Genomic DNA, 20292 nt, shown 5'->3' with positions numbered 1-20292 from the left:
TGGTGGCCTGAGAAAGGCCAGTAGATACCACTGTTTGTTAACCAGTTGCTCAAGTGCACACCGTACCACTGTTGGAGGTGTCTACCGTGAGGGTAGTTGGGTCATCTGTCCTGGGATGCACAAGGAGGGTGGCTTTGGCTAGCACGTCTCTGGTTGCTTGGAAAGCCTTGGTCACCTAAGTCCATTGAATGTCTTTACTGGTCCCTGCCATGAGGGGGAAATAGAAGGTTCATGATGCGGGTCACTGCAGGTATGAAGTAATGATAAAATTTGACCATACTTGCAAACTCTTATAGTCCCTTCACAGTCGTTGATATGGGGAAGAAACAAATAGTATCCATTTTGAACCCATGTTGGTCAATGCAATGGCCCAGGAAATTAATTGTTTCTCAGCCAAATTGGCATTTGGCAGGATTGATAGTTAAACCGACCTCACTTAGCCAGGAGAACAATAGTCTTAAGTGAGCAGCATGTTAGATCCGGTTGTGACTGGCTATTAAAATGTCATCGAGGTAGATGAAGGTGAAGTAAAGATCCCGGCCCAATACGTCCATCAATGTTTGGAAAGTCTGAGCCGTGTTTTTAGCCCGAATAGCATGCGGAGGTATTCATACAATCCAAAGAGGGTTATGATGGCAGTTTTTGGAATGTCATCGGGGTGAACTTGAATCTGATGATAACCCCTGATGAGGTTCCCCTTAGACTATATCCATACCCCTTGCAGGTTAACGGTGAAATCCTGGATATGGGGAAAGGAATAGCTGTTGGGTGTGGTGGCCTCGTTAAGGCGGTGGTAGTCTATGCACAGCCTCCAACCTCCCGCTGCCTTAGGTATGATATGGAAGGGGGAGGCCCATGGGCTATCGGAACACCGCACATTGCGGAGTTCCTCCGTCCTCCAAAACTCTTTAGCCAGGTTGAGTTTCTCAGGGGGAAGATGCCAAGCTCTGCCGTGGAGGGGAGGGCCCAATGTAATAATATGGTGTCTCACCCTGTGTTTGGGTTCTGAATTGAAATGGGGCATAGTGATGGAGGGAAATTCCAATAAGACTCAAGCGAATTTGTTGTCGGCAGTACTCACCAAGTGGGTTAGTAAGTTCAGTGCCCTTGAGTGAGTGCCTGAAATGTCTGGGCATGTACCAGCCAACACCCCTTAATGTCTACCATAGCGAGTTAGCTCTCAGGAAATCAGCACCCAGTAACGGTTGTTGTATGGCTACCACTGTAAACTTCCAGGTGAATTGTCTGTCCCCAAAGCAGAAGGAAATTGTTCGGGTGTCAAATGTCCGAATGTTCGAGCCATTTGCTGCTTGGAGCTCTCGGCCCACCTTACCGCTGCGAACCTCAAGGCTAGACGGGGAGAGGACACTGTACTGTGCCCCAGTGTCCATCAAAAAAAATGTTGGCCCAACAGGAAGTCTTGGATGTGGAGGAAGCTTTGCAGTTGGCCAGTCGTCACATCCATTAACGAAGGCCGGCCTTGGCATTTTCCTGGAATGAGCAGGGGGAGTAGCATCAACGGGCCTCAGTACCCCACTATTTATGATAGAAACAGTGCTTCTCACTGGTGGGGTGTGATAATGGGGTGGTCAGTTGGACAGTGGGCAAGAGGTGTGGCCATCGTTGAGAGCAAACATGTCAATTAGAGTGGAAGGGGCCGCACGCTTGCACTTATTAGATAGCTCCTTGATGGCCACATACTCCACTTGCTCCAGGGGATGCTAGAGGAAGTCAATGATGTGGGTGGCAGTATCCTGATCGAGGGAGCTGACCATGTGGTAGTAGTGCGTGTTGTTTGCAGAGATTTGTTGAATGGCAAACTGCGCTTCGGCTTGCTGGAACCACACCCATGGTTGAGACGTCCAGAAGCCTGGCAGCTTCAACGCCACAGTGGAGATTGTAGGCTGTTCCTCCATTGTTGGGTTCAAAGCGCCGTTTGGACCAGTCGGGGTCACCACTATAGCAGGGTCACTACAGTTATATCTTGGGTTATAACTCGAGGTAGAATGAAGACTCGTACACCAAGGGAGTGTAATTGATGCTGCATTTATTGGGCTGCTGCTCTGCCTTTTATAGGCAGCTGGTCATGTCACCACTGGGGCGTGCTTCAGCAAGGCCAGCTGCTGATTGGTTATCCGGGAGCGCGGGCCCAGATTGAACCCCCTGTGATCCGCTGCCTGTTATTGGCCGATTCAACTGCTATTCCTGCAGCCGATGGGAGTGGGCATCTCATCCCATGTGCTGTCTGCCTGATCATAGTTTTCGATGACTGTTTGTTGTGTCAGCCCATGGAGCGGGCTGCTACAAAGTATCCTGGAGAAGATGGCTTCCCAGTGGAATTTTATAAAGAATTTAAAGATTTAATAATTCCTTTATTTATGTAGGTAACAGAACAAGCTTTTATGATACATGTTCTTCCAGAAACTTTTTCCACAGCAATAATTATGGTTATTCCTAAAAAAGATCCATTAAAACCAGCTTCATATAAACCTATTTTGTTGTTAAATATTGATTATAAAATTGTGTCAAAGGTATTAGCAAATGGAATAAATGATTGTCTTCTAACTTCATAAATATAGACCAAACAGGTTTTGTTTAAAAAAAGATAGACTTCTAAAAATATATTAAGGTTATTAAGTATAATTCATTTAGCACAAAAAAGGATTTAAGTGTTGTGGTTGCATTGGGTGCAGAAAAAGCTTTTGATAGACTAAAATGGGACTTTTATGTAAGGTTTTAGGTAAATTTGGTTTTAGACTTAATTTTGTAAATTGGATTCGAGCACTTTATAAAAATCCTAAAGCTAAAATAATAACTAATGGACAGATATTACAATCATTTAATTTGACTACATCAAGTAGACAGGGATGTCCTCTATCTCCAGCTTTGTTTGCGTTGGCTATAGAACCTCTTGCACAAATGATTCGTATGGACCAGCAATTGAAAGGTTTTATGGTGAATCAAACAGAGTTTATTTGTAGATGATGTGTTGGTATATTTAACTCAACCACAATTATCATTACATAGACTTTATAAACAATGGATAGATTATGGAAGAGTTTCAGGCTATGAAATAAATTGGGATAAAAGTGAGGTAATGGGAATTAGTACAGGGTAATTATTCACAATATCAAAAAGATACTCAAGTGGACTGATACTGGGATTAAATATTTAGGAATACATAGAGATAATAATTTGAAAATTTAATATAAATTATAATATTTGATTATTTAATAAATGAAGATTTGAAAAAATGAATAAATTTACCTATAACTTTAATTGGAAGGATTAATTGTATTAAAATGAATATTTTTCCAAGAATTCAATATTTGTTTCAGACTTTACCAATTTCTGTACCTAATTTTTTTCAGGATTTAAATAAACTAGTTAGGAAATTTCTCTGGAAAGGTAAGATGGCAAGAATATTGTTAGAAAAATTAATATGGAAAAAATATGAATTAGGTAGATTACAACTTCCTAATTTTAAGAATTATTATAAAGCAGCACAGTTAAGGTTTCTTGTTTCCTTATTTAGGAATATTAAACCATCATGGGTGGAAATTCAATTAAACAAGATTGGAGAATGTATACCTGAGGAATTTGTTTCTAAATGGGAACCAAGGTTAATGGTTACTGACAGAGATGCTCTATTATTGAAACATTTGATTAATATTTGGAATAAGGTTATGTTAGAAAATGATGGAAGTCTTTTGTTATCAAAAATACCATTAATTACTCCTCATAATTTTTTCAAAAGATGATCCTTTTTAAAATATTTGATATACTAAAGGATTTTCTAAAATAGGGGACTGTTATGAGAATAGTAGTTTGATGTCATTTGATCAGTTAAATATTAAATGTGATATCCCACTAATAACCTTTTTTGTTCTTTTCAATTAAGAGCCTATTTAAGAGAGAAATTAGTACCAGATATGTTATTAGAGTTCTTTCAGATTTAGAACAGTTGATAGAATGGTTAAAAAGTTTATTTCAATAGCATATATGATGTTATAAGAAAAAACACCTAAATTAGGTTTATTTAAGTAGAGAGACAGATGGGAACAAGATTTAAATATATCAACAAATTTGGTAATATTTATGTCAAGAGGTTGTCTAATACAATTAATGTAAGATATAGATTACTTCACTATAATTTTTTTTACATCAGTTATATATTACCCCTCAGAAATTGAATAGGTAGAGATTTGAACTTGAGTAAATTAGTATAGAAGTAGAGGGACATTCTTAAGTTGGGCCGGGATCTTTACTTCAAAATAGATTAAAATATTCATTGTTATTGCTCCTAATTTTACTATATTCCTTTATTATGAAAAAATATATTTTATTCATGTCTTTATTTTCGTTTGTTTCGGGGGAGGGGGTAGGGAAGGTGGAGGGGAGGGAGGTAAAGGGAGGAGGTGGGGGTTTTAAAAAGGGGAAAAATTTGTATTATTGTTTTTCTCGTATATGTATTGTGCCGGCGCACATCCTCATGGCGAATCGGCCCCACTTGTATCGCCATGTGGTGGGGCAGCCATGGGGAAATAGCATCGTCAGAGATTTCTCTCTGACTCCAGCATCCGTTCCAGTGTGCACCCTGGGCACAATGCACCCAGTGACTGAACTCATGCTGCCCTTAAAGGGGCACACTGAATTAGAATAAAAATAGTCATTAACGACCCTCAATGTGGTAGTTGTCTCTCTCACTGCTCACACCGTCACAGTGGTGACGCTGATGAGCCCAGACGAATTTCTGGACTCTTGAACACCATGGATTCAGCAGAGCTTAACGCTGTTCCAACAAGCTTCCCCCCTTTCGGACCCACCGACTGAGAACGTGGTTCGGGCAGGTGGAAGCACAGTTTCAACTCCACAACATCTCCGCAGACGCCACGATGTTTTACCACGTCGTGAATGCTCTGAAACAAGATACGGCGGCAAGGGTGGATGACATCATCCACACCCCCTGGCTCTGGGCTAGTACACCACCCTTGAAAATCTGCTGCTGGGAACTTTTGGGCTCACCCCCCCCCCCCCCCCCCCCCAGCAATGGACTTCCAGGTTCCTTCATCTAGACGGGCTTGGAGACCGTAGTCCTTCGGTGCTGAAGGACAAGATGCTGACCCTGGCAGAAGACAAGCCTTGTTTTCTCTTCTGCCAAATATTCCTAGAGCAAATGCTAGAGGACATTCGGCTGCACCTTATGAACGAGGAGTTCTCAGACCAGAGAAAAGCAGCAGCCCCTGTGGACGCCCTCTGGCTCATGAAGCAGGAGAACGTGGCAGCCCTCAACTTGGTGGCACATCCGGGAACTAGCAGACCGCCGACCGCCCCTAATACCAAGCCAGAGGAGGGCCAGTTGCCCTGGTGTTTCTACCACTAGCGCTGGGGAGCACAAGCACGCAAGTGCCGCCAACCCTGCGGGTTTCAGGGAAACTACGCCGCCATTATGTGATGGACAGGTTCACTGGCCACTGATTCCTGGTGGACACAGGCCGAGGTGAGCGTCCTCCCCCTCCCCTCCGCATTAGAGACTCCCACCCGATATCGCAGTCCAACCCTGCGGGTGGCCAACAGCTCCACTATCAGGACCTACGGCACCCGCAGGGCACAGATCCAGATAGGGAGGGAGAAGTTCCACTGGAGGTTTGTCCTAGCCTCTGTGGGCACTGCGCTGTTGGTGTCTGACTTCCTGAGGGCTCACTGTTTCCAGATTGATATGAAGGGCAAGAGGGTGGTCAACGCCCGAACATTCCACTCCAAACAACTGGTCACATCAGATGCCTAACAGGCCTGAAATCGCCACCATAGCCACCATCAGAGATGAATTTGCCGAAATCCTCTGAGAGTTCCCCGCCATCCTACATCCACGTTTCAATGCTGCTATGCCCCAGCATGGGATCTTCCACCACATCACCACTCAAGGCCCCCGCTGCACGCTAGGGCCAGACGGCTGCCACCTGAGAAGCTCCAGCAAGCAAAGGAAGAGTTCTTCAGACTCCAAGAACTCAGAATCTTCCGGCGCTCAGACAGTGCCTGGGTATCACTGCTCTATATGGTCCCGAAATCGTCTGGGGGCTGGACACAATGCAGGGACTACCGGCGGTTGAACGATGCAACCACCTCCGACAGGTACCCGGTGCCGCACATACAGGATTTCTCCACCAACCTCCACAGCGCACGGATCTTCTCCAAGGTGGACCTCATGTAGGGATACCATCAAATCCTGGTGCATCCATACGACATGGGTAAGACAGCCATTATCACCCCTTTTGGCCTCTTCGAGTTGCCCTGCAGCCTAAAGAATGCGGCCCAAATATTCCAGTGCCTCATGGATGCGGTAGGGGAGGATTTGAACTTTGTGTTCATTTACCTGGACGATATATTCATTGCCAGTAGCAACTGCGATGAACACAAGGCCCACTTCCACACCCTCTTTGCTCGCCTGGCGGATTTCGGCCTCACGGTCAACGTGGCCAAATGCCAGTTTGGCAAGGAGACCCTCCAGTTCTTGGGGCACACCAAATCAGCGGACGGGGCTGCACCAGTGCCAGAGAAGGTGGCAGCCATCCAACGTTTCCCCAAATCCCCTACCCTAAAAGGCCTTCAGGAGTTCGTGGGGATGGTGAACTTTTATCATCGTTTCATCCCCGGAGCTGCTCGTACCATGCGGCCATTGTTTGCGCTGATGGCCACCAAAGAAAAGACTATCCTGGCCAGAAGAGGCGAATAAGGCTTTCGTCACGACGAAGGAGGCCCAAGCGAACGCAACACTACTAGTGCACCCACAGCCAGAGGCCCACACAGTGCTCTCCATGGATGCCTCAGCTATGGCAGTGGGGGAGGGGGGTGTCCTGGAACAGTGGCTCGTTGTACAATGGTGCCCGCTGGCCTTTTTCAGCAAGCAGCTGCGCCCACCAAAACTCAAATATAGTGCCTTCGACCGGGAGCTCCTGGTGCTGTACTTGGCCATCTGCCACTTTCGCTACTTCCTCAAGGGCAGGCCGTTCAGTCTTCACGGACCACAAGCCCCTCACCCAGGCTCTGGCGATGGCCAAGGATCCGTGGTCCGCCAGAAACGGCGCCACTTCTCGTACATGTCGGAGTTCACGACCTACATCCGACACTGGGCTGGTAAGGACAACATGGTGGCGGATGGACTCTCACGACTCGCCATCAACACTCTCGCCCCCACCCTAGATTATGTTGAACTGGCCCAGGCCGCCATCTCGGGCCTCAAACTCAAAGACATCCAGTTGCTCAGCAGCCCAGACACACAGCTCTGCGATGTGTCAACAGTTACGCCACGTCCGGTAGACCTGCCGCACTGGAGAGCGAGGGTCTTCAGTCTAGTCCACAACCTCGCTCACCCACCGGTGAAGATGACAGTGCATATGGTCGCAGAGCAGTTCGTGTGGCATAGGCTCAAGAGAGAGGTGGCAGAGCTTGCCAGGAAGTGCACCGGCTGCCAGACCTCCAAAGTACACCGACACACGCAGGCTCCCTTACAGAACTTTGACTCGGCAGCTTGCAGGTTCATACACATCCACGCCGATACTGTTAAACCCCTGCCGGAGTCAAGGGAGGCTCGTTACCTCCTCACGGTGGTCAACCATGCCACCAGGTGGCCGGAGGCTATCTCAATCAAGGAGGCCTCTGTGGAGACCATATAACCAATGCAACTGGCCAGGATGCTCTTGATAGAGCTTAGGTAGAAAATTGACAGAATAGTAGCCAGTAGCCTTACCCATTTCAGTCTTCTCAGGAAGTGCAGTCTCTAATGTGCCTTCCTGTCAAGTGAGGAGATGTTATGTGTCCAGGATTGGTCACTTCTTAAGTGAACATCGAAAAATTTGGTGCTCTCTAATCTCTCCACTACTAAGCTATTAATGTGTAGTAGAGATGTCTGTCCCTGGTCCTCCTTAAGTCCACAATCATCTCCTTTGCCTTGTCCATATAATAACACCATTTCATGAGATTTTCCACCTCTTCTCTGTAGTGCTGATTAAGCCAACTACTGCCATGTCATCTGCAAACTTGATGACTTTGCTGGAGCTTGATTTGGCCTTGCAGTCAGGGATCAGTACAGTGAACAAGAGTGAGCTGAGTCATGGTTCAGCATGATGGCGCTCATCATTTTGCTGACAATCCAGAGAGTCTGTGGTCTTTCTTTTAGGAAGTCCAGAATCCAGTTTAAGAGAGGAGTGTTGAGACACAGTGAGAACAGCTTCTCTGCAATCCCTTAAAGAATTACTGTATTAAATGCTGAGCTGATGTCAATGAACAGCAGCCTGGCGCATGAGGCATCGTTCTCCACGTGGAATAGGACCGTGGAGGGACAAAGCTATGCCTAAAACAAGAGGGTCTGATGACCACTGACGGCTCTACCATTGAGGTTGTCAAGAGTATCAAGTTCCTTGGTGTGCACTTGGTGGAGAACCTCACCTGGTTCCTTAACACCAGTTCCATATACAAGAAAACCCAGCAGTGTCTCTACTTCCTGTGAAAACTGAGGAAAGTTCATCTTCCACCCTCCATCCTCACTACATTCTACAGAGGATGTATTGAGAGCATTCTGAGCAATTGCATCACCACCTGGATTGGAAGCTGTATAACCTCAGACCATAAGACCCTGCAGAAGATAATGAAGTTAGAAGAAAAGATCACTGGGGGCTCTCCTCCTACCATGACGGACATCTAAAACAAATGATGCACACGGAAAGCAATAAACATTGTGAAGGACTTCACATAGCCTTCATGCAAACTTTCCTCCCTTCTGTCAACTGGTAGGAAATACTGTAGCACTTGGGCCCTTCCATCCAGATTGGGCAAGTTTTTTTTTCCCCAATACATCAGGCTCCTAAATTCCCAGAACATACGTGGATAGTGTACTGTGGATTTTCTATCTATATTTTAACTTTTATTCTAACTTGTATTTATGTAAATCTGCTCCATGGTCCTGGAGAAAAGCTATCTCGTCTTTACCATGCAATACATGGTATCAACGACAAAAGCCTTGATCAGAGGAATGGTTCCATCTGTGGGCGAATTGAAATAGATTCAGTGCCTCTAGAGGGTGCACATTGTATTACAACACTAGTCACTTGAAGCATTTCATAAAGTTGGAGATCAGTGGCACTGGGCTGGTTATTGTTGCCCTCTTTGATACAAGGATAATGGAGGCTGCTTTGAAACCCATAGGGACAATGGACTGTTGCAATAACATGTTGAAAATGTCCATAAGGTCCTCTGTCAGTTTATCTGCATGATCCTTCAGTACTGAGCCAGGTATGTTGTCTGGCCCCACTGCCTTGTGTGGGTTCACCTTGGTTAGGATTCTCCTCAACTCAGCCGTGGATATGCAAGAGGCTCATTCATCAGTTCTTTTTCCTGAACTCTCAAGCTTTAATGTCCTCTTTGTAGAATTCTTAGTAGCTGAGAAAATTTCCTATCCCTTGGTTCACCTGTGCAGGCACTTAATTCCAATGATCTCTGTCTTTATGCATATTGAAAAAGAGATTTTCATTGAACAGAATCCATTTTCCCCCATCTGTTCCCACCTTTCAGTTACTGTTGTTTTTATCAGCTTTATTGGACTTTGTGAACTAAAGGTTGTCCTTAGTTTGCAATTTACAAGGGTTCAGTCTTTATTAATTTCAAGTTACGTGGATTGCAATTGTTCATTTGTGTGGGTTTCATTTCACACTTTAAAAAAACAGCAAGAGAATGATTATTATTGTGCCTCATTTACTGGATGATTTGAGCAAAATATGCCCTTAGAAAAAATATTTGGTGCCATTATTTGTTTATTCATGTTCCTCAAGAAGTAGGTCATGGCTCACATTAACTGCAGCCTCACAGAGAGCTTAGACCCACTCCAAATCACCTACTGCTCCACGACAGACAGCAACATCCAGGTTGTACATTCAGTCCTGCAACATCTAGCCAACAAGGATGTTTATGTCAGAAGGGCTACATAAACACTGCACAAATTCCATGACCTCGATCTCAGCCCCACTCTCTTCAATTGGATCCTTGACTTTCTGTCCTGTGTAATTGCATCCTTGATTTCCTCATCTGCAGACGACAATTAGTGAGGATTGGTAAGACAATCGCTAACAGTACTGGAGCACCACTGGGGTGTTTTCTTAGCCTCCTGCTCAACTCGCTTTACACCTTTGGCTGTGTGGCTTGGTTTGACCAACAACACCATCTACAAATTCGCTGATGACATTACAGTAGAGGGTTGTATAAAACGGGGCGATAAATCAGCACGCAGAAGAGGGACTGAAAACTTGGATGAATGGTGCACCAACAACAACCTCACACTCAATGTCACCAAAGCCAGGTTGTCCATTGTTGACTTCAGGAAAGGAAAACCAGAGGTATACAATCCAGTGATCATTAGGGGAGCAGAGGTAGAGAAAGTGAGCAAATGTAAGTTCTTGGGAGTCAATATGCTGGACCCTACACACTAATGGCATCACGAAGAAACCCCTACTTCCTCAGAAGTTTGTGGAGCTTCAGTATGACACCAAAAACCCTGGCAAATTTTTAGATTTGTGGTGGAAAGTGTGCTAACCAGATGCATCACAGTCCAGCATGGGCCACCAATACCTCCGAGTGAAAAACCCTGCAAATGATAGTGGACGCAACCTAGGACATCAAAGGCAAAACCCTCCCCACCATCGAGAACATCTACAGGGAATCCTGCTGATGGAGAGCAGCAGCAGTAATCATCAAGGATCCACATAACCCAGCTACCCCTCCACCATCAGGCTCCTCAACAATAAACTCAATCAGGGACTCCTACTTGTGCACTTTATTGATTTTCTTTGACTCTTTATGTGTTTCCATGTGTACATGGTGCATTTTTTTCACTACCAATAACCAGTAATTCTGCCTCACCCACAGAAAAATAATCTTACGGTTGGTTGTATGTGATGTCATGTATGTTAGACAATAAATCTGAAGGTTTGGTAATCAGTACCGATTGGTCACAGCACCTCCTCCATAATCATTGAAACCCCACAAGGCTGATCATGGTACACCCATGACTGTGTGGCCATACACTAGTCCAATTCCATCATAGACAGGTTCACAAATAACAAGTCAAAATACAGAAAGGAGATAGAAGGAATGGCAACAGAGAAAGGACAGCAACCTCTTCCATACTGTCTGCAAGCAAGTAGCTGGTCATAGACTTTTTGGAAGCGGGCAAAGCTCATTCTTCTGAATGCAATAGTGCTGAGGTGGAGGTAGCTGTACATTCCGGGGTAAACATCTCCAGTGAACTGACCCTGTCTGGTCACATCAATCTGATGGCCATGAAAGAGATCCTCTGAAACTTGAGTAAATTTAGCATGTTATCTGTGCCCTTCAACAATTTCTACAGACGCACCTTTAAAAGTATCCTGTCAGAGTCCATCACTGTGTAGTATGGGAACTGCTCCACCTAAGACCACTAAACACTGGAGAAATGCAAACATAGCTCAGACCATCACACAAATACTCCTTCCTTCCATCAACTCCATCTATACTTCTTGGCTGTTATAGAAAAGCTCAATCCTACTCCAGTCACACTTTATATTCCCTCCTCTCATAGGAAAGATAATTTATGAGTGTAGGGTCATGTATCTCCAGATTCAAGGACATTTTCTTACCCTACATGATCAGACTATTGAATGAATCTCACACCAGCAAAAATATTATCTTTGCTCAAGTCTAACTGATATCTCTCTGTTCCTGCACTTTTGGATTGTTTTACTTGCTCTGTTTATGTATGGGATGTTTAGCTAGTAAAACAAAAGATCTCACTGCGCTTGGCTTATGACAATAAACAAGAACTCTTCTATTTCAAACTCTTCCACAAAACATCTGTTTAATTTTAATTTGACCTTTTCCCATTTCTGAATCTCCTCTCACCTTCCCATTCTCCTGCTTTTGAATCAAGCTTTTCAATGTCCAAATTATATTAAAAAAAAGAGATTTAGCTTCATAACATAGATGCTCCAAATTATACTAGGGCAATTTTTCTATAGCCTTTTGAAGAGAAATTATTAATAGCTCAAAATACAATTATGCTGATACATAATACATGCACTATGGCAGCAGCCACTCCTCAGCTGTTCCTTTTGGCTTTGGACTACTTTGCTTTCACCCCTCCCAATCAATAAACAATATTTAAGTGAACATTCAATTTCAGCAAAGTTGAGCAAATCAGCCATAATTATGTCAAAAGTTTCCATCTGCTTCCCTTCTCCCAAAGAGGCACATGAGCTTCCAACTTCAATTCCAGCTCTCATTTAATTAACAGCAGCCGGTTCAAAACTCCAGTTCATCCCAGGTTCAAATGTGCACAAATGACAACTACCTTAGATAGTTTGGATCACTCAATACACAAGATTCTGACCATATCCACAGATATTCATTTCACAAATAAGGCATCCAGATCCTGACCATTCAACGCTAAAAAGTACAAATCAAGTTCAAAAGCTTCAAAGAAATAACAAAAAGGAAAGAACAAAGGAGAAAATCTGTTTGATTTGATGGTGACATATCAGTAAATTGGACCTAATAATCCAATCCTGAAATAGTCTTCCATTTAATCTGTAGAAAACAAGGACAAGTGTGCTCCACGTTAATTTTGTACTGTACTTTAAAGTCTTGTCATTAAAAAAATTTGAGACAATACTTAAATAATGGTTGGTCTTATAATTATATATAGAAAAGTGTTTTGATGAAACACTGCAGGTCTGAATTTCAGGAATACAACAGAGAAGAAAGTAGGCTATGCCAGATGTGCAACCACAAGAACATACTAGCAGTGGGAAATTGATTGAATAATGAAACAAATACAGTACTCAGTATTGTGGGAATTGTGAAATAATCCAATAACTTTGTTTTGGCCACTGCCAGTCATCAGAACAAAACCACAAAGTAACCTCAAAACCATTCCCTGAAACATTATGCATTTTCTTGATTTAGTCATTTTTTTTAGGATCTGGATTCAGCTGCCTGGGCCAGCATTTATTGCCCACCCCAAATTGCCTTGAACTGACTGGTTTACTCTTTTTAAATAGTTAAGAGATTGCTTGCTGGATGGGCTTGGAGTCATATGAAGATAAAGCTGGCCATTCCCCTCTTAAACAGAATATCAATGAACCAAATGAGTTTTTAAGAACAAAATTTTATCAATTCCTTTTTTTTATCAAACCGAATTTAAATTTCATAGCTGCCAGTCTGGGATCTGAACTACTCTTTTTGGAACTACAGGGATATAAGGAAGCAGATACTCAGAATGCTCTTTTTGCCTTCAATACCATAGACCACGGGAAACTCATTCCCAGTCTTCAGGGTCCAAGCCTCCAGCACTCATCTCTGCAAGTGGATCCTTATCCTCCTGTCTAACAGACCACATCAGTGAAGATCACACCAGTACTCCTCAAGGAGGATTACTCAAGTCCCCTACTTCTTTACACCTCTACATCCACTTCTGCATCTAAACACTATTCCAGCTCAATCTCACATTTGCTGACGATACCACACTAGAGGGCCGGGTATCAAAGAATGATGAGATGGAATAGAGGAAAGAGAGTGAAAGTCCAGTCTCTCACAATGTCATTTAATCAAAGATTGTCATTGACTTCTGGAAAAAGGGCAGAATCCAGACCCGACCATATTAATGGCACTTAACTCAAAGGAGTAGATAGCTTCAAGTTCTAAGGAAAAGATAATCTTCAATGACTTGGCCTTGGTCAAACCTATCGATTCAATAATCAAGAATGTGCACCAATGCTTCTACATTTTTAGGAGACAGAGGAAGTTCAGCATGACCTCCTTGCCCCTCAACATCTTCTACTGGTGCACCAATGAAAGCTTATTTGTCGGCTGCATGTGAGCTGCTCTGCCCATGATCAGAAGAAACTACAGAGGTAGTGAAGGCAGATCAGAGCATAAATAAAAAATCCCTCCCCCTCCATGGACCATCTATAACACCTGTTGCCCCTCACAACCTGGACAGTCTTTTCACTCCTTCAAAAGGGGAGGAGACTTAAGAATGTGAAGGCAAGCACCAACAAGCTTAAAGACGGTTTCTTCTCTGCAGCAATCAGACTCCTGAATGAACCCCATAATAATGCTCTCAGCTGTTCTAGTTGGTACTAATTGATCTTCCTTTTCACTGTAATCCTATACTGAGTGAATTGGGCTCTTTACATGACTGCATATAATGTTAAAGATAACCTGTTGGTTTGTTTGCAGAAAAACTCTTTTCACTGTATGAAGCATTTTGTGACAAATGAACTTAAACTAACCAGAAATATCCTGTGGCAAGGGTTATAACCATATAACCGTTTACAGCACGGAAACAGGCCATGTCGGCCCTTCAAGTCCGTACCTGTTCACTTGAACAACAGACAAAAGAGCATATGTTTATGAGGAAGGAGCATTGAAAGAGATCCTGATGGGTCATTTTTATCCCCATATCAAAAGTGTTTGGAATGCACTGCTAGAAGAGATAGTGATATCAAATATAATCACTGCATTTTAAAGACATTTAGACAGACTTGTGAATAGAAAAGGCATTGAACGATTAGTGCAGAGAGACAAGAAGATTGACATGGATGTGGTTAGCCCAAGAGTGTTGTTAAACTCCATGCTGAAATTGGTAAGATTTGTTGGATTATTAATTCAGTAACAGCTGTTGTGCCACCACCACTACACACACAAAAATTGTAATTTCGTGGAATATCCACTGAGGAGGAAAATGTATTGACAAGTAGCTTTTCATGATACATTATCTCCTGTAAGAGAAAAGCTGTCAACTTTAACTATAGTCCGTGTCCTGAAACTCATATTTGAAACAAAATTTCAAACAAAATCGATAATAAATTGCTTTAAAACTCAAACTGGATAGAAATTTAAAATCCTTATGAATTAATTGAAAAGGTTCTGTTAACATTTGCATTCTTTGTCCTTTGCAGTCTCACATCTCTAGTCAAATAAAGGGACCTCACAACAAGCTGAAACAATTCAGACAATATCAAGGGAACTGTCAAAAACTGGCTCTTAAAATACTTTTAACTTAGTAATAACAAAAAAAATGGCATAATGAAATGAAAGCCTGTATACCTTTAGAAAAAAATTCCATATAATTTGAGAGATAAATATTCTTTCTTTACTAAAGTTTGGAGCCCATATTTGAAAACTATTGATGTTAAAATGTGAAGTCTCGGTCCACTCCAGTGGATGTTGCTGCTCCCGCAGTCAAGAAGCTTTAAAGTTTTAGAACTGTTGTATTATCTCCTTTTTCTTTCTTTGTAGTTGGGGTAGGGAGGAGGGAGGGTATTAGTTGGGTGGTTGGGCTTTTGCCTTAATATAAAAATGATTAATCACATTATATATGTATTAAATTGTAGTAACTATAGTTATGTTTTGTGGTCAACTTTAAGTAAAATATTTTTTAAAAAAGCCGGCTCTTAGTCACTGCAACCCATGAAGAATTCAGTATTGGAGAAGAGCAAGGTTGGGATTTTCCCCCTGAAAAACCTATTTTTACCTATGTCTATCACAATACAAAAGGGCAGAGTTGCACATCAATTGGTACAGAGCAAAGGCATCAGAATTTTCTTCTAGCTTTTAATCTAGACATATAGCTTGGTAACAGGCCCTTCTGGCCCATGGGCCTGTGCTGCCCCAAATACCCAAATTAACTTACAATCCCTGTATATTTTGAAAAGTGAAGGGAAACTGGAGCACCCAGAGGAAATGCACATAGACATGGGGAGAATGTAGAGACTCCTGATAGACAGTACTGGATTTAAATCTGGGTCTCTGGCACTGTAATAGCTCTGTGCTACATGAACGATTTGGAAGACAGGAATGAATGTAACATACCTAAGTTTGCTGATGTCACTAAATTGAATGGACAAACAAATTGTGCATACAATGCAGAGAATCTGGACAAGGACATAGATTGGTTAAGTGAGTGGGCAAGGACCTGGCAGATGGAGTACAATGTTGCTAAATGTGAGGTGATCTACTTTGTAAGCAAAAATATATCAGATTATTGTTTGAATGGTGAAATATTGCAGCATGCTATTGTGCAGAGGGACTTGGGAGTGCTGGTGCATGTATCACAAATGGCTGGTAGTAGGTGCAACAGGTAATCAAGACAAATGGAATACTGGCCTTCATTGCTGAAGGGATTGAAGGGCAGAGAGGCTCTCAGACAACTGTGCAGGTACTAGTGAGGCTGCACCTGGAGTACTGTATGCATTTTTCTGGTCTCTGAACTTGAGAAAGGATATACTGGCTTTGAAGGTGATGCAGAGGAGGTCCTCCAAATCGATTCCAAAATTGAGAGGGTTAGCCCATGAGGGGAAATTGAGTTGCTTGGATATATACATGCTGCAATTCTGAGAGAGGATCTTATAAAAACATAAAATTATGAAAAGGCAGAAGAGATGGAGTTAGAAAAGTTGTTTCCACTGGTAGATGACACTCAAACTCACAAAAATAGCCTCAAGATTCAGGGGAGTATATATATGACAGAGGTGAGAAGGAACTGCTTTTCCCAGAGAGTAGTGAATCTGTGGAATTCTCTGCCCAAGGAAGCGGTAGTGGCTGCCTCATTAAATATATTGAGGACACATTGATTTTTGCATAATAGAATTAAGGGTTATGAAAGGAAGGCAAGAATATGGGCCAGAGTCCACTTGACAGATCAACCATGATCTGATAGAATTGCAGAGCAGGCTTGATTGGCTACATGGCCTACTCCTGCTCCTATTTGTTATGTTCTTCCTGACAGGGGGTGGTTGAGGAAAGGGTGCCCAGGTTTGGGTTGAATTTCTTATGATGTTGGCTGCTTTTCCAAGTCAGTCGAGTTATAGATGAAGTCAATGGAGGGGTGAAGGGTGAAGGAGTAATGGTCTGAACCATGGTCACAATCCTATAGCTTTTTTTAACAACCTGTTTCCTACAAATAAGCTAACAATGACATGGCCATCCTTATTCTTTAACTATAGCATCAACTACGTAGAATAATGCCCCACAAATATTGAGATGAATATTTGAAAGTATTATACAACAATGCAATAATAGAATGAAATTATTTCTACATTCAGTTTCTGGCTACTTGCCCAAAGGTTTAGTTACAGCTAACAAAATGTAATCTCAGCACAAAGGTCTGGCCAAATTTTATGGCTTTCCCAACATCTGCAGTAATTCAAGTGATGGCACATTTGACTTGAAACCAGAACTTTTCAGTTTCAAATTCCACATCTTGTCTGTTTGTTGTGAAAAGTTATGTCAGTTTTGAATTAAACTAAACGTGCATGAAACCTAAATGTGTACCTTATTCAAGACACTGACCATCAAGGCACAGTTCTGATGAAAGATGACAAAAATGGATGCCAACCCTTGGAGGAGAGGTTCAACGGGGAGAATAAAAACATCTCGACGATGGACTAACTGTAAATAAAATCTTTTGTTCTTTGGTTCTTTGTTTATTTTGTTCCTTTGGTTATAAAATTAACTTGGTAATCCTCTGACAACAACATTGATCTTTCTTACATAGCAATGAGCTGTTGACTGACAAAATCCTCTTAGACTTCAGGTACTGGTTAAAAGATTATATGGTGGGATATTTTATTGTTCTAAAAACCTTGGCTTAAGATGCAGGCATCACTGACAAATACTGTAATTTTTATCCATCCCTGTGCAAGCTGCTTCGACAAATGGACTGGAGCTTCAAGAACAGTCTGCCATCAGTAAAAGAATCAGATGTCTATAAAATCTACATCCTAAGAATAATTATTTCACTTGCATTAGTATCAAGTAATCTGTTACAAAACAAATTTAGAAGATTAAGTTTATTTGTCTTAAAATAAAGAGTTTGGTGAGAAGAGTTTTTCTATGAGCGGACTAACAGGTTATCCCTAGCATTACATACAGCCTTGGTTTGAGCACATTTTACAGAGCACAAGATTACAATGAAAATAAATATTAATTAGGACCAAGCCAGGGCAGAATGATAGCACAGTTCTGGGGTTCATTCAGGAGCCTAATGATTTCAGGAAAGAAATTGTCTTTAAGTCTGTCGGTAATGTTTTCACATTGTTAAGCCTTCTCCCCGAGGGGAGCAGGGGAGAGAATGTGTGTCTGGGCTGTTAAACAGGAAAGTTTACAGATGCTATTATTGGAGTGTAATGCACAAAAATGCTGGAGAAACTAAGCAGGTAATATAAAATCTATAGACCTGAGGCCTTTGGCAAAGAATGTGTCTGAGGTATGATGTTTCTTTCAGTATGTTGGCAGAAGAAAATGTGGATGAAGTTCATGGAGAGGAGGGAAGCTTCTTCCCAGCCCTGAGCAGAGCAACACCTTTCCCACACTGTGATGCATGTGATAAGTATGTTTTTGATGGTGCATCAATATTGTTGAAGGACAAGGTGAACATGATAAACTTCCTTAGTCTCCTTAAAAAAAGAGAAACATTGACTGTTGCAACAATGTGCTTGATCCAGGTCAGGTCACTGGAGATAATTATTCTTAAGAACTTGATACTCCCTACCCTTTTGAGTTCAGCGCCATTAATGAGGGCAGGGGAATGAACAGTGATAATGAAGAATCAGTCATGCATTTATCTCCAAGATGAACAACTTGGAAGTAAGCTTATCAGAACCTCAAATCCAGCATCAACCTCATAATCTGCAAAGTAACCATGTCCCCTGCCCTAATATACTTCAAAATCATAAAGTGGCAGTGTGCATCTCTGGACACTGAGTATCACTAATCGAACTGCTTTCATATTTTCCCAGGTGAGTTGAAGTGATCCAAATTTAGCATCCTTTTCCATGCTTATAAGCCCAGAATTGAGGCTTTGATCACATTAAAACAGCCACATCATTCACACATCCATGCCAGATTCCTGTTCATGATGAGATACAAACAGAAATTATTTCAAATTTTAAAAAACTAATGAAAGTCTGTGATGCATGGTAGATTAACTGGTGTATTCTTTTATGTTTCTGCCCATTTTGGGTTGACACAAGGGCAGAGAGGATTTGATGAATTGGTTCATTCAAACCTGTGTGCACCTCAAATGCAGCAGGTTATGTCTTGTCCTGAAGGATTGGTCTTCCAGTCCAGAACATCTGAAATGCCCTCCTTCTTCCACAAATGTGGCTTTCCCTCCACCACCATCAACTTGGCCCTCATCCACATCTCCTCCATTTCCAATTAATCTTCCCTGGCCCCCCTGCCCATAGACACAATAAACACAGGATTATCCTTGCCCTTATCTACCACCCCATCAGCCTCCATATCCAATACGTTATCTTCTGGAATTTTTGGCACTTACAACAGAATCCCACTATCAGACTTACCTTCCCCTCTCTGCTTCCATAGACACCACCCCTCCATGACTCCCTTGTGCACTCATCCCTCCCTCCAATCGCTCCCCACCCCGGCACCTTCCCCTGTGGCCGCAGGAGGTGCGATACTTGTGCCCACACCTCATCCCTCAACACAGTCCAGAGTCGCAAACAGGCCTTTCAAGTGAAGCAACACTTCACTTGGTTATCCACAGGAGTGATTTACTGAATCTGGTGCTCCCTTTGTGGACTTCTGTATATCGGTGAGACTGGGCACAGATTGGGAGATCACTTTGCTGAGCATCTTCGGTTGTGTCCGCATCAGTGACAGTGACCAACCATTTCAATTCTGCATCCTACTCCTATACTCACATGTCTGACCATGCCCTCCCACCAAGACCACCCATAAATTGGAGGAACAACACCTGATTTTCCATCTGTCCACACTCCAGCCAGATGTCATTAACAATGTCTTCTCCGGCTTATGCTAACTTATTCTCCTTCCTCCCTCCCTTCCCCTCCCCCTGTCTTCTTTCCCTCAGCTCTCCACCCCCTTCGCTCTCTATTGACATCACCATTCCTCCTCTCCTTGCCTTCCACTGTGCCCGCCCTCCCTTCTCCACCTATTACCTCCTGCCTTTGCAACTTTGTTCCTCTCCCCACACCCCCCTTACCTTTTTATTCAATGGCATTTTTCCATACCTTGATGAAGGGCTCAAGCCACAAAGGAAAGACTAATATTTTGGTAATTTTTAAGATGTCCTATTTGCTATGTCAAAAGCCCTTCACATCTAACATAGGAACATAGGAAGTAGGAACAGGAGTAGGCCAAACATGGCCCATCGTGCCTGCTCCGCCATTCAATACAAACATGGCTGATCTAATTTATGACCTAACTCCACCTACCTGCCTT

At 42.7% G+C, this 20292-nt stretch overlaps 1 protein-coding gene across 15 annotated transcripts in view; it reads right to left on the bottom strand.

The window, feature by feature from the left end:
- Positions 1-20292, bottom strand: part of mpp7a (MAGUK p55 scaffold protein 7a) — a 584207-nt gene that overhangs the window by 382640 nt on the left and 181275 nt on the right. The window lies entirely within an intron of this gene.

Source organism: Narcine bancroftii, chromosome 1, assembly GCF_036971445.1.
Source record: "Narcine bancroftii isolate sNarBan1 chromosome 1, sNarBan1.hap1, whole genome shotgun sequence".
Taxonomy (NCBI): Eukaryota; Metazoa; Chordata; class Chondrichthyes; order Torpediniformes; family Narcinidae; genus Narcine; species Narcine bancroftii.
The sequence above is the reverse complement of the archived record's forward strand: the minus strand, read 5'-3'. Positions and strand labels throughout refer to the sequence as shown.